Source organism: Eutrigla gurnardus (assembly GCF_963514095.1).
Source record: "Eutrigla gurnardus genome assembly, chromosome: 3".
NCBI classification, from domain to species: Eukaryota; Metazoa; Chordata; class Actinopteri; order Perciformes; family Triglidae; genus Eutrigla; species Eutrigla gurnardus.
Window position 1 is genome coordinate 23,602,888 of NC_139917.1, and position 15,208 is coordinate 23,618,095.

The window sequence follows — 15,208 nt, forward strand, 5'->3', positions numbered from 1 at the left end:
AACCTATCAAGCTAGCCCAAACAAGTTTGGTAACTTTAGTAAGCATTTTGTCCCTGGGTGATGCGGGCAGATTAATGAGCAAACATATTTTCGTCTGACTGCGTGAGTGCAGTAGTTATGTCCATTACAATGACCATGTTAATTTTTAGCAATTTTGGTAACTTCTCTGTTCTTCGTCGTAGAACAACGGGACGTTCGCCAGTATGCTTATAATTCCTCAATGATTATTATGGATGGTTTTAAACTAATATTGAACACATATCTCATCCTTTTCTTGGATTGGTCAAAATGTGAACATGTTTTCCTGCAGAGTTCATGTGACCTCTCTCTGAATGCCAGCAGACCAGGTCATTAGTTTATGACTCCCAGGAGGGGAGGAAGGGGTCTTCACCATGCCTTGGGAGCAAATGGTGAGGAAGAGATATGGTGTTATCCTTTATACTTCAACCGAGGCTCTCTGTCAAACAAAGGTGTTAATCAGTTTCCAGATGTGTTTAGGTGCCTCAAAGTCTGGTGACTCTGAAGGTCTGGTCCTCCTTGTTCGGGGGTGCGTGGAGATCTTGTAGATGCTCTGATTTAAGGGTTCGTAAATACTCTAACCGAGCCATAAAGAGGACTCACACTTCCTCCAAGTGGTCCAGTAAGCTGAAGGAGAATGTTTACTCATCTGCTAGGAGGGGACCTTTGTCTGTATATCTTTTAAAGGTGAATAGTTCATCTTTCGTTCATTGAGAAGTCACATCCAAGAATCTTGGGGCTGTAGCCCCTACATATCCCCCACTCGATCCGATGTTGCCTTGTCGTAGGGAACCTCGGATCGTCCAGGTAGATTCGAAGGATGAATCAGAGGGATTAGTTGTTCAGGTGGCATACAACAGTTTAATGACCAGAGTTGATATTTCTATCAGGGTAAAACTTAACATATAACTATCCTATGGGCGCATCTATAACAGGCTTCTTTAAGCTAATGTAGCATGCACATTTTAGGCTAGTCTGGGCCATGGGTTTCTTACCTACGGCTATGCTGTCTGCTATGATCCAACTTCTTGCAGCATGTCAAACGTAACTGAGGTTAACGTTGTGTGTGAGCATAGTCAAAGAACGCGATAGAAAGGTGAGACTTTACCGCACGCAGTGTCTTATGTAGAGTCATGCCATGGGCTTTTTACCACGAGGACGTTTTTTGTTATAGATCCTATGGTTTGAGTTTGTTGTTACTGTTGTTCTGTTACTTCCACGTCATTCTGCTTGTGTGTTAGAGAACCTCTGCAGTTGCTGCAACAAGTAGATTGTATTTTGAGATTCAGTATCACCCCCACTTGTAGGTGGATGATTATTTTGAGTGGCAAGTATAGAGAGATGACAACTAGAGGGTAAAACAATTGGTGACAGACCAGAGTATCAGGCACCAATAGTATTTTGCTACTACGGATGTTACTCGGTAAAGACAATTTGTTGGTTGTTTAGCAATTTGAAATTTTGTTTCCCCCACTTGTAACTGCTGCCACAAGTGTCTAGATTTTGTCTATCTGTGGAGACGTTTAGGTCCCTGTTAAATCCTATAGGATTTTTGTTGAGCTTGGTCTGGTTCTGATGAACCGATTTGACCACTGGCTCTTTTTGACCTTTGTCTTGGTCTTGTTAAACAACTGGCGAGAGCTTTTCTGTCCTCAAGTTTGGACTTTCCCCAGTGTGGGGGAAATTTGCGCGCAAACATTTTTTGTACCTGCTTTTCTGCTCTAAATTTTTTTTTATGTGTGGCCTTGGAGCCACCAATTTGATTGCCTGATGTGGTTTTAAATTTTTCTGTATGGTACGCAGGGAGTCATGGGCATGCAAGGGCATCACCCCCCCTGTGGCTATGCGGTACCACGATCGTCAGGGAAGTGAGTGCTGCGGAGACACGCACCAAGAGGCCCTTGACGACCTGCAGTGATGTACGAGCGTTTGTACAAGTGTTGCAGGCCAGGGATGGACTTAATGTCCTCGCAGGAGATGGGAGGATCATTGGCATCTGACAAGTGCAGCATCATCTTACTGATTGCTGGGTCGTGAGCTTGGAGTGTGACCAAGTCTGAGTCAGATAAGGCGGGGGTGGTCGCGAGAAGCGCGTATGTGGTCGTAGCCACCGGAGGCAAGGCTGTGGCTTGCTCCACTTTTGATGCAACATTTTGTGTAGGTCCAGTTGTTTGATTGGACACTACTTCTGAGGAACCCCCACTTGTGTCTTGTTGTGCCACTGATTCACTCTCTTTAGTGATTCTTAGCAGGTCAACTTGGAGACTGGGTGGTTTGACTTCCTTCTCAAGAGCGTAGCATTGAGCGGCATTTTGTTGCAGAACATCGATGGGTAGAGGTTGGCGGACCTGTGTCCAGATATTTAGGTTTTTGAGATCAATCAGTGGTTCGAATCGATTGATCAGATCTTTGCCAATCAGGAGAGGAATGGCGTTGAGGGGCGATATATAGACAGGGTGGAGGAAAGTCATCTGTCCAATAGTTAGTTGGATCAGAGCCCTGTTTTTTACCATTATATTGTCCAGACCGTACGGTTGGATCTCAATGGAGCACTTCTGCGACTTCAAGTCTCTGTTTGAACGGTCCGCTATGGACCGTAACTTGTTGAACAGCGTTGGAGACATCAGGGTGATATCTGCAGCAGTGTCGAGGAGGGCTTCGTGCACCAGTTCGTTTTCAAGGGTTGCGGATAAGTAAACTTTTCGCGCGCTACCCTTTTCGGTCAGGTTGCACAAAAGTTGGAGATGTGGCTCCCCCTTGTTTTGGCGTGAGTGTTCAGGTAGATGGGACCGAGAGGCGGTCCCAGTCTCCACTGAGGTAACTGATCTGGTTACAGTTTTCTTTTCTTTTTCTTTAAACAGGCTTTCGACCATACGCCTGATGTATTTGAGGTCTTTTGGGTTGAGACCTGGTGGTTTAATTTGACCTTTAGAGCTGTGGTTGTTCGCTTGGTTAGCTCGTTTGGTATTATGTCCCTTTGGTTCATCGTTGGATGAATCCTGCTTAAGGGATTGTTTCTTACAAGGGTGAGTGTCTCGAAGGTTACATCGACCACTTCCTCTGTTGTTCCAAGGCTGAGGGTTCACCTGGCAGTTTGTTAAAAACCTACCTGAGAGCGAGTATGGAACACGGTCTCTCGGTTTGAACTCGAGATTCGTTGGTCCTGGAGGTAAAGGTTGGTTTCTCGGTGGGGCAGGTTGTTGCCTTTTGCGAAGGGGAGTTTGGTGAGACTGGGTTTTTGAAACTCCTCCTAATTCTGAGGTCTTGGCATCGAAGCTAAAGACCATGTTAGGTTCCACAAATTTGTTTGTGGTCTGTTTTTGTTTTGCAAAACCCTTTAGAGCGAGTCCTCTAAGTTGTCGACTCGTTAAGGTGTCTGGGCATGCCGTGACACCAAGATGATAGCTAGTAGTGGGATGGAGGTTCTGGATGAAGAACGACTTGAAAGTGTGCTCTTCTTCCATCCCGGGTTCATTCGTAGAACCAAAGTAGGCCAGCCGAAGACGGTGGTAATACTGCTGGGGAGATTCTTGTCTTCCCTGGCGGACTGTCATGGCGGCAATCAAACCAGTCTGTGACTCGTAGTCAGAGAATTCCTCCACCATGGCTTGGCATAGCAGCTTATAATCTGCTTTGGTGTGGTCAGGCTGACGACTAAGGAAGCTGCTGACTTCTCGATTAGAAGTTACCATGATCAGGTAAATCTTATCATCGACTGTGGCATTTGGAAACTTCCGCAGATGGAAATCAATATCTTTAAGATATTGGCGGGTGTGAGGATCGCCACTAAGAGTGGGTTCAAAGCGGTTTATGTGGCGTGCCATCTTATCCAGGTCCCTGTCTGAGGGACCCTGCGTGGGAAGGGCGCCTGAATTCGGTTCGAACCGCTGAATAGGGACCCGGCTCACCTTTTCAGGGGGGGTCTGGATGTCCCGATAGTGGGAGCCATGTTCAACTGGGAACATTGGAGAGGGATCCGAGGAAAAGTTTCCTCGAGTCGGTCTCGGAAGTGAAGCATCTCTTTCCGCTTCATGACGGGAATCATCAAGGAGGAGTTTGAGCCTACGATTCTGCTTGTCAGAGTCCTGTAGCTCTTTCTTAGCATCCGCAAGTTCTTCCTCGTCGACTTTCTGTTGACGATATAACTCATCAACTGCATCTTTGGCAACAATCAGTTGTTGTTGCAAATCTCGGATCTCTTTCTGATCCGCTAGTTCCCACTTAACGTAGTCTTTGATTTGAGTTTTCAGCTCAAATATTTCTTCGTTAGCTCTCTTTAGGCGATGTTCTGTCTCGTACAGTTCATCGTTCGGTTTCTCGACTTTTTCTCGAGTTGTAAATGAATACTTTTGACTAGCATGGAGGGATGTGCCTAGTCTGTAAATCTCAGCTTTTAGCTCAGTTCTTCTTTCCTCATCACTGTCCTCCTGTGAGGTACCAGATCGGATATTCAGAGGATCTCCTCGGCTATAGAATTTAAGTGAAACAGGTGAAGCCATGTTTGACTTTTAGCTTAGCCGTTAAGTGTAGGTAGTTTAGTAATTGAGTTTTCTTTCGGGTGCGTTTGGATGGAGCAACACAGTATGTTAAATACAGAGAATCAAATGTAAGTTTGTTTCCTAAATTTGTGCTATTTGAGATGAAGTGAATTAATTATTTCTTGTTCAATTAATTCAACTTAATTAATTGAAGATAAATTGTTCTGGTGAGTGGAGAAATTATCTTCAATGTTAGTGATTGTCAAATTACTAATTTATTTCTGGTTCTCCAACAATGACTGTCAGGTGTTGATCACCTAAGGATAAGCTGTTGTACCGGAATGAGAGGGAGGTAAACAGGGAGTGAGAACAAATTTGAAAAAAAAAAAATGTTTTATTGTTATGAATTACAATTTGGATCAAAGCACAAAGTCTTGATCTATCTGTTTGAGTGTGGGTTGAATAAATCTTAAATTCGAATTAAGATTGAATAATCTTTTTAATTAAATCAGGATCAATGTGGATTACTCCACTTACAGTCCACTTTTGATTTATCGCACACCTGATTTCAATCTTGCAAACCAAACTCAATCACTAAAACAGCCAGTAGAGGGAGCTCTACTTTTATTCGAATGTAGCTACAAGATAAGCCTTTAGGGCGCTCTTGTGTTGTAGTTTAGTTGCTTAAGCAACCAGCAGAGGGAGCTAATTTATTTTGACTGCAGTTGCGAGGGCAACCGGCAGGGGAGCTGTTTTCTCCTTTGACCACAGTCGAAGAAGAGTTGGGGCAGGAAGTGACGTATTTTGTGGCCCTGGGCCGTTTCACGTTACAGATTAGCACCAACACACAGCAGATTAGCACAGCGGCTAGAAAAGTTAGCTCGGCGGCTAACGACAGAAGTACTCAGAAGCACAGTTACACGCTTTATCGTCATAAAGTTTGGTTTACTTCTAACGTTTTTAGCGGCTTCCCTTTAAAAGGTATCAACAGCTGACGGGACGCTATTGAGGTCGTTGCCTCGGCGACCGGTTTGTTTCATTTCCGCCGTGAGGACGGCTGTCTCTGTCAGTTTAGCTAGGCTGCTCAAGGGACGGGCAGTTTTCTGAATTAACCTAAAGACCCTGGAGACTCGCAGCGGAATTTAGCTAAGACAGGACACAGTAAAGTTCTCGGAACGTCGCGATAACTTTAGTGTGCCAAATGGCCTTGTTACAATAAACGTGCAGTGATGTTACTGGGACGCGCGCTGAGTAGCGGTCTCTGTTAGTGTTCCGTTTCAGAGGGAACCTGGGTTCTCTGGTTTAATTTAAAATACTCTGGAAACTCGCAGCAGCATATAATCAAAGCAGAACACGATAAAAGACCCGGAACATCGCGGAGACTTCAATGTGTTAAATAGGTTTTCTCTGTGAAGAACGTTTAGAGGAGCTTCGCGTGAGCGCGTGTTATTGGCAACGTTTGTACTTCCACTGTGTGATACACAGTTGTTTCCGACCAGTGAGCTAGTCTGGTCTAGAAGCTTGTCTGATTTGAATTAGAAGTCCTGGAAACTTGCAGCGAAATCTATTCAAAACAGGACACGATTACGAGCCCGGAACATCGCGGAGAACGTAACGTGTAGAAGGCGTTATTTCAGAGCGTACGGCGACGCTATACGTTTAGCATTCAATAATGCAACAATCGGCACCTTTTGACAGTGCTCACACAGCTGGGAAGCCGGCGTGTTTACACGCGACGTTATGATCACGTGATATACACGTGTAGCGCTCCGGACAAGAAGAGGAGAAAAGAAAGGAGGGGGGGGGGATAGACTAGTCTTTCGCCGTTAAATGTTAGTTGTCCGTTTATATGACTTCGTTGCAGACACAATTATTTAAATCAGCCTCGCACGGCCGGCACCATAATATATGTAGGATGATAAGGGTTAATGCCTAGTGGTACCTACGTAAACTGTGTATGTAAGGAAATTACGATATTAAAATATGTATATCAATGTATATTAATCTACAATTTCAATACCTGCTCTCGTAAAAGGGGCACCATCTGTTGGTCAGACAGAACTTTATAGAATTCACGTTAATGATTCTAATGACCACTTATTCCTTAATTCACAATTAATCAATATCATTTAATAAATCAGTCTCATTCCTTAGATCATAAGTTCTTGAAATAGGGATCTTTGTATTCTGCACAAAAGAGATATCCACGGACAACGACTTTATGCTTTAGGTGAATTTATTGATTAACTAGGGATTAAACAAAAGTGAATAAAACAATAACAGATGTAATAAACAAAACACCAATACAACGCCAGAAATATAACTGGAAATGTGATTAACAGCTTATCTAGCACGTTTGGCGATAAAGGCGAGTGTGTTCTTCCTAAGAATTTGGACTCCTTAGTAGGAGGAAAAAGTGAATAATGGGATAAATGACCTCACAGATATTAGATATTAACAGACGCTATACTTAGTTTTACCCTGCAACTCGGTCATTACTGTTGAATGCGGATTCGGTCTTACTTTTGGACGCTTCTTCTCGGCTTACTGAAACTCCAAGCGGTCGCTGTTCCTGTCGGTGACGTAGACCCGGAGGTATCTTCCTTGCCGTGGACCGAGGGAACCGTTAGCGCCGATCTGCGGTAGTTTCGTAGCGGGCGTCCGTCTTTGCCGTAGTCCGTCTTAGTTCAACAGCTGTCTTCTCCTTGAGTTCGGCCTTGGGTGGCTTAGGTATAAACGTTAGTTAATATGCCAAATCTTGCGGCCGCCGGTTGAGTTAGCATTGATCAAAAAGGCTTGCGGAAAAAGAAAAGCTAAAAATGCAAAATTGAAGAATCTGACGTTGAACGAACTATTAATAAAAGGAGTAAAAATTGAAGAGGGTAAAAAGAGAGAAGCGAGAGGCGAAGGCCGGATGGCCAGCGCCTGGGGGGGCAAGAAGCGCCTGGACGCAAAAAGCTCCTGGAGGGAAGAACGCTCAACTGGTGTCTCTAACACGCAGCTTTTATGCTGACCGAGGGGGCGTGTCCAAGAGGGACCGGTTCAAGTTACAGTCCGAAATCTTTGTGATTTAAACTGTTAACAAAACGAAATGCAATCCTATGACTAGAACGTTTGAACACCATCTCGCCGTTATGGTCAAAGTTGGCACATGGCATATAGTTCTCACACAGAATGATAGGTCAAACAAATGAAACATGAACTGTAAACATTTCTCTGTACAAATCATTTTAGGTAGTTGAAAGGAACTTTGATCAAACACATACAATGTAAACCTATCAAGCTAGCCCAAACAAGTTTGGTAACTTTAGTAAGCATTTTGTCCCTGGGTGATGCGGGCAGATTAATGAGCAAACATATTTTCGTCTGACTGCGTGAGTGCAGTAGTTATGTCCATTACAATGACCATGTTAATTTTTAGCAATTTTGGTAACTTCTCTGTTCTTCGTCGTAGAACAACGGGACGTTCGCCAGTATGCTTATAATTCCTCAATGATTATTATGGATGGTTTTAAACTAATATTGAACACATATCTCATCCTTTTCTTGGATTGGTCAAAATGTGAACATGTTTTCCTGCAGAGTTCATGTGACCTCTCTCTGAATGCCAGCAGACCAGGTCATTAGTTTATGACTCCCAGGAGGGGAGGAAGGGGTCTTCACCATGCCTTGGGAGCAAATGGTGAGGAAGAGATATGGTGTTATCCTTTATACTTCAACCGAGGCTCTCTGTCAAACAAAGGTGTTAATCAGTTTCCAGATGTGTTTAGGTGCCTCAAAGTCTGGTGACTCTGAAGGTCTGGTCCTCCTTGTTCGGGGGTGCGTGGAGATCTTGTAGATGCTCTGATTTAAGGGTTCGTAAATACTCTAACCGAGCCATAAAGAGGACTCACACTTCCTCCAAGTGGTCCAGTAAGCTGAAGGAGAATGTTTACTCATCTGCTAGGAGGGGACCTTTGTCTGTATATCTTTTAAAGGTGAATAGTTCATCTTTCGTTCATTGAGAAGTCACATCCAAGAATCTTGGGGCTGTAGCCCCTACATATTCCTCCTCCTGTCAGAAACACTTGGCTAGACACGTGTGAAAACCCCACTGCCATCCGCAGCCTGTTATCACATGAAAAGGCTGCTCTCTGACCATAGGACATTTCTGAGCGTGTTATTGTCCATCGTATTGTATACGGTTTACTTTGAGGCTCGGGGGGACTCAAAGTAAACAGGGACAAAATGCATTGATGGCACTTTAAACAGTGATGAAATCCTGTTTGAAACAGAGACAGTAGTGTTAGTGTCAGCTGTGGAGCTAATATGGATGTGGGGAAATTGCATTTTATATGCCATGAAAGGGATGCACCTGGGGCTGACTTGATCAAGAAAATACTTCACTTTAGATGCCTTTTTTTAATTTGAGTCTTCTTTTAGATTTCCATTAAGTCAATTCAAAACTTAAAAGCCTCATTCCCATAGATTGCCTGTCGGTGAGATGAAGAGCCATTACTTTCACATCTGGGACCAAGAACAAGAGCATCAGAAGAAGATTGTATGAGGAAGGCTCTCTCTGTGGAGAACAGATTGTACTTTGCGTTCTGCAGCAGGCTGTAACAACAATTGGCAGAGATCAAATGGAAAATGTAGCCTAAACAAAACCAGTTTGTAACCAGTTTTGAAAAAAAGCCATTAGGAAAAAACGACTGGATAATTAGTTTAGACATGACATGTAAATTCAGTATAAAAACAACAACACACAGCAAGGATGTCAACAATTTGCATGATTTAAGTTTGCCATTGAATGTGGATATCAACTTGACATATTCACAGTTTAAAATGTCTACATTTATTGCCATTAAGGGTTTATAAGAAGAAGTAGGGAAAACTTAATAAGCAGAGAGTGTCTTAAAACTTGAAATTATGGTGTGTCAAGGTAAAACGAATAATGTTCAGGGCATCCTGCTGTCTTAGGCTGTAAGGTGTATAAAATTGTTCTTTTTTTCAAATTTATTTGTCAGGCCTACTGGTCGATGAGGAAAACTTTGGGGGCATGGACCGATTATAGGGGTTTTATGTTCCCTATCACACAAGCACTGGAAATACAGAACAAACAATCATTAAAAGATGAAAAACACCCCTCCTTCTCAAAACATTCTACACATTAAAACACTCACTTTGCTGATATGTGCCAATATCAAATTATGAATCCTGTCTTTCGGACATTATTTTATATTGGAGCATTGGCACATAGATTTTGCGCAATCCTTATAGAAGCGCTTCAATGTGTGTAAAACTGCAACGGTGGAATGTCTTGGCAAAATCTACAGTACAGGGTTTTATCAAATTTGCAACATTTGTCAGCGTTCCTCTATATTTATGTGCAATGAATTCTCATTTTCATTGGTCAAACATGGCATGAAGCCCATATTTCTGTGTTCGGCCTAAATTTAGCATCAACATTCTCTCCGGTCCGTACTGAGAATATACTACGTGTCATAATAGTGATGGATAGAGCTACTTACAAAAAGGTACAGATGCATTTAATAGGCAGTCGAACATTTTAACGGTTATAGCAGCACCTTGTTGCCCTACTCTAAGTTCTCACAGCAGCTCACTGAGCTATTTAGAGCAACTGGACTGGAATTACAAAAACACATAAACAAGGTTTAAAGAAAATTAGTACTCTGAATCTTTACTACACAGACCGCCAATGGACAGTCAGTGAAATGTTATTATATTGTAGACATTTCCTCCTCTGCATCCTAAAGAAGAGAACCGAAGATTCCCCACTTGTAAACATGTTTCATTATTTCTTAACAAAGACACACCATTAGGCCAAATCTGAAGTATGGCATATGGAGCCTTTGAATTTATGGTTCATTTTCTATCTGACATATTATATCTTTAGGAGTAGGCAGAGAACCTGTATGGAAGAGTTTGAATGCTTACAAAAAGAGGCTTGGAATCAAATTAGAAAATCATTAATAATTAGTTAATCCAAAACCTACCCCAACCCTAACCCTAATCCCAACTGTAAACCTTACCCTAAATCCTAAACCTAAACCTAAAGCCAACCCTAACCCTAATCCCAACAGTAAACCTAACCCCATCCCCAACTTTAATGCACCACGGTGGTTTGCACGAGTATTAACAAATAAAGCTTGATTATCTCTGTACTTCTTTTCTCAGTCCTGCCTAATGCATAAAGACACACATCTCAGTCAGAGATAGAGCTGCAGGTTCACGCTGCATGTCATGCATGTTTGCATGTCCTCCCTGTGTTTCTAAAGGTACTCTGGCTAAACCGATCCTAGATGACACAAAGGCAGGGTACACCGTGGACAGGTCGCAAGGTTATGATACATAGACACAGACAACCACTCACATTCACACCTGCAGGCAATTTAGAGTCATCAATTTACCGACCTGGATGTCCTTGGATTGTGGGAGGAATCCAGAGAATCCAGAGAAATCCCACGCTGCCATGGGGAGAACATGCAAACTCCACACAGAAGGCCTCTCTTGCTGTGAGACAGTTCACAGTTCACATGACATAGTGTATGAGCAGAGAGCCAGATGGGGAATGACATGCAATAAAGGTCTCCTACCAGACTGGTATGATTGAGGGCATGCTTAATTTGTGGAGTGGAAATCAGTCCCCATTTTACTAAAGAAACTAGCTTAATCTCATTAAAAATCATTTATATTATGGTTTTAGTTAATAAAAATGTCAATGCCCCCACCCAGTAAGGTCCATACAAGGACAAACACAGAAAGACAAACACTAGAGAATCTCCTTTAAGTGAACTTCAGTGTCTTTAATGTCTTTTTATAAGTTAAAGCCAGAATACCAAGAAAATAGTAGCATAAACAAGATCTGATGGTAACAACAGACAAAAAAGGCCACAAATCAATTCAGATTCTTCTTGCAGTGATGATACAATGTCAACCATGGAGTCACTACAACCCCCCTCGAACGAATCTGGCTTGTACCAATGCTACAGCCAGTATGTGTGTGTGTGTGTGTGTGTGTGTGTGTGTGTGTGTGTGTGTGTGTGTGTGTGTGTGTGTGTGTGTGTGTGTGTGTGTGTGTGTGTGTGTGTGTGTGTGTGTAACTGCACGTGTGTGTTTGGTACCTGCAGTTTGATTTATTGGATTTGGGGATCCCGCCTGCTGTGTGCTCTGTGGTAGGAGTGGGCTTGACTGAGTTTCTCTGTGTGAAGCTGGCAACGTTTTGGACTGACCTTGCAGTGGAGGTGTCACTATGCAGAGCTGTTGTCGTTACTCAATTAGACAGAATTAGGCACTGGCTAACCTGACAGTAGCATGCTGTGAAAACTACCCCAGAATTAGATTCTAGGCCTGGCAAGGTTGGTTTTAATGGAGCAGCAAAGGAATCAGTCAAACAAGTGATGATATATAATGTAGAGCCCGACCAATTTTTTGGCTAGTGAGTTTCATTGACGGATGTTGACCCATCACAGATATATAAAGTATATACACACCTATGGTGTAGCTACAAAATATTGCAATACAAGATGGTTTATTTATTAAGATATGCATGTTAAACAATTTTGAAAACATGTCCTCAGGTTACAGAATCCGTAAACCAAAATTTGCTGTCCGAACTATATCTCATTAAAAATTATTTCAACAATTAAGTCGTACAAATTTAAATCATCAATCATAAATATAAACGCCAATTGTGTTTAAAGGATCCTGGATAAGTTTCTCTTCAGTCTACATTAACATGCTTACTGCTGAAAAGTAGAAATTCCAAGCTTTGAAGTGCACCTGAAAGCATGCCACACTCAGCAGCCACTGTTAATGGGGAAGCGATCGCATTCAAACTTCACCTTCATCCCATCTCCATTTACGTTGGAATGGTAATATAAATACGTTTCATTACAATATCTTCATATTCCTTATAATCTTATCTTTCAAAAAAGACCAGTGTTATTTTAGACTTGTTTATTCTTAGAGGGATAGTGGTGATGTGGTGTAGGAAATGTAAGTCTAGTAAATGATGAACTAACACTGAACGTGGGAAATGTGTTGTGTAAACTCATTGGCGCTATTCACCCCTCTGACTCACTCTTTTTTTTTTATATAAATATGCACCATCTATATAAAGCCTACAGGCATAAACATCTCTACGTCTACTTAATTAAACCGGAGGCTCTGTCTGAATGCTGGTATTGGAGCTCTATTGATAATGTTTTTTTTTCATTCACTATGAATGCACTTCACTCAGAGTGAACCAACTCAGTTGAGTGAATGAACTCTGAGCATTTTCCATCTCAGCGTCAATGCAGAGTTCAGGGTTTGGTTTAACATATTTTAACCTGCTTTCTGAAACAGTGTCCAGGTCTTAAAAAAAATAAATAAAAAAATAGAGGGAGAGAGAAAAGGCACCCAAGTTGCCAAGATAAAAAGGCACAAGGAGAAAACTGAAACTTCATTGTGATTAACAATTATGCGAATAGACCAAACTAGCTGAATTTGGGTTCAAAAGACCTGCCTCAAAGTGTTTCCTGTATGAAAAACAGGAAGTAATGTCTGGTTTAATGATGAGCCAAGCAGTAAGCGTAAAGTTAGCAAAAGCTTTCTTTATATCAACAACTAAGCTCGAAGACAACACTCGTGGAGCAAATATGTCATCCAAACATCACCAAGATATTACAGTACAGAAATGGCATTTAGATGAAGATATGAGTGTTTCCATGAGAAGGTTTGTCCAGAAATCCAGTACTGCATCAGTCAGGCTTTAGACAACATAATTGCATGTCTGAGAAAAAACAAAGGCTTTGCTGCAGTCATAACATACTTTCAGTTGTGTGTGGATCTCATGATTGATATTATTTTCAGAAATTATACAGAATATTATTTTATCTTAACCTGTTTATATACAACCAACACAACCAGTTAGTTGGCCATCTAGGAGCAGTGGACTCTATCCACTGAGGCACAGCCGCCTCAATTATGTCATATTTTCACAATATTATATAAGCTATATAGGCTCTGAATTGTAGTGTCAGTATAAGTGAGTATAAGTAAAAAGTAGCAATAAGTGTGCCAGAATGAAGTAAGTACCTTACTGGAACAAACTCCCGACCGATGTCATGACAGCAGAGTTTCCGCCATCTTCCGCAAAAGACTCAAGACTCACTTGTTAGTCGTTTCCTTAACGTCGCAAGGGAATATTTTTCTACTGTCCATGGCTAAAACAAAGAGCTTAATATCATCACGGCATCCACTTCCTGTCACGTTAATTATCATCAGAACAGAAAAATGCACGCCTTAACTTTACGTTTTTACAAAACCATGAACTACACATCAGTCCCTCATTTAAAGTAAAAACAAAACAAACAAACAAAAAAACTCAGATTATATTGTAAAAGATAAAATGTTTATTTAAATCAATAGAAGAAATAGCAGATAGGTGAAACGTTTCTTTGTTTTTATTAAAGCGAGATTTTCTATATTTAATACTTTTTTTTCAGATCCATTTACAGGGGTAAGCAAACTAGTGAAATATCAGTCTGTCTGTTAGGCAAATCTTTTACAAGATTATAATATCTATATAAAGTATTGCATGGGATTGCAATGACTTTTCAAATAGTGATTCATATCTCAAAAGCCTATCTCCGAATTATGTTGATTGGCATACTATTTTGAGCAGACGTATTATTTGTTCAGGCTAATTAGTAAATCTTTGCATGCTAGCACGCTAAAGATTATCATGCCTGCTGAACATTAGCATGTTAGCATTGTCACTTGGAGCATGTAGCACGCTGATTTAGCATTAAGCTCAAAGCACAGTGTCTCAGTACAGTCTGGCTGTAGACTCTTGTAATGCTTATGCATCTATTTCTCATTGGAACATAGTCATGCAATGTCCACTCAACCCCCGTGTAGCACCAACACTCTCCAGAATGGCTGGAAATGTTGCCTGAACAGGAAAAACTCATTATTTGATGACACATTAAACATTATTTTTTACATTTTTTTATATTATAGTTTGATTTATATTAGTAGTGTCTGTGTTTTACTGTTACAGCCGATAAAAAGCTGCCGACCCGGCAAAGAAATGTCTGAAATTTCATAAGTGAAACACTTCTTATTCACACTTTAACCTCTGTGAAAGCATATCCCTTCTGATGCGTAAATATGGACTCCAGCAGATAAGCCCCTTCCGTGTCCACTCTCTTTGAGAGCTAATGTTAATAGTTTATGGTTATTAGTTGTCGGAACGATAATAGGCAAGTTGATGATAGGAGGAAATAACTCTTCAACATCCTTCTCGTGTGATGCAATTTTTTTCCTTCTGATTGGCCGAGGATTCAGCTTGGTAGAGGTCACTCTCTCTTTCCTGATTCAATTACGGACAGGCATTAATCAAGCTGTTTCTCCAGCCATTTTGGGCGATTGCTGACCACTTTATTATGACCTTGTTCAAATTTGCAAAGGGTATTTTACTCTTTCCCGCTCTATCCATTGCTCTGTGTAATATAAACAGTGACAGCTTCGGCTCATTAAGGTACCATCTGGTGAAATGCAAAATGCAAATGAAAGAAGAAAGCGCCAATAAGAGCATGGACCTCCAAGGGGGCCTAATAATCGTCTCCGTCAGCTGTTACTTTTTACATTGAACAATATACTGGCTAGATCACGAGTTGTTGTACAAGAGAGTAAGAGGCATGACATAAAGTGAACAAAATTCA